Source organism: Branchiostoma floridae, chromosome 4 (assembly GCF_000003815.2).
Source record: "Branchiostoma floridae strain S238N-H82 chromosome 4, Bfl_VNyyK, whole genome shotgun sequence".
Classification (NCBI taxonomy): Eukaryota; Metazoa; Chordata; class Leptocardii; order Amphioxiformes; family Branchiostomatidae; genus Branchiostoma; species Branchiostoma floridae.
Window position 1 is genome coordinate 19,813,431 of NC_049982.1, and position 746 is coordinate 19,814,176.

The window sequence follows — 746 nt, forward strand, 5'->3', positions numbered from 1 at the left end:
TCGGACCCCACGGGACAGGTTAAAGGGCTTGGAAGTATAACCATAATTAATAATTTTACTAGAGATGTCACTATAAAGAATTTTAATCCATGTTATAAAAGAGTCTCCAAAACCAAAGTATCTAAGTGCTTTAACAATAAATTCTACTCTGATGGTGTCGAAGGCTTTTTCGAAGTCTGCCAGGAAAATTAAACCAGGTAATTTGTTTTTCTCATAATATTCCATAATTTCTAAAATTCTCCGTATGTTATCGCTAATACATCGCCCCTGCAGGAAACCAGTTTGATCATAAGATATTAAATTTGAGATAACATTATGCGAAGGGCGAGGCATTTGGATAACACACGTGTATCACAGTTAAGGAGGGTAATAGGGCGCCAATTCTTTATATATGAAGGGTCTTTGTCCTGTCCCGATGGGTCTTGTTTAAGTAACAAAGAGATCAAACCTTCTTTTTGAGTACCAGTTAACTGTTTTTCACTGAAAGAAAAATTAAAACACTCAAGCATAGGCTGCTTTAAACAATTAAAGAAAACTTTATAAAATTCTACTGAAAGGCCGTCAAGACCAGGAGCTTTCCCCGAGGGGAAAGAGTTAATTGCATCCTTCAGTTCCCCCTCAGTAATCAGACCCTCACACCCCCCACGCTGCTCAGGAGACAAAGACACACGATTAGATGTCGGGAAAAGGGTTCAAAAACATCGTCGTCCACCGACATGGCGGCTCCTCAAATGAATAAAGGTTTT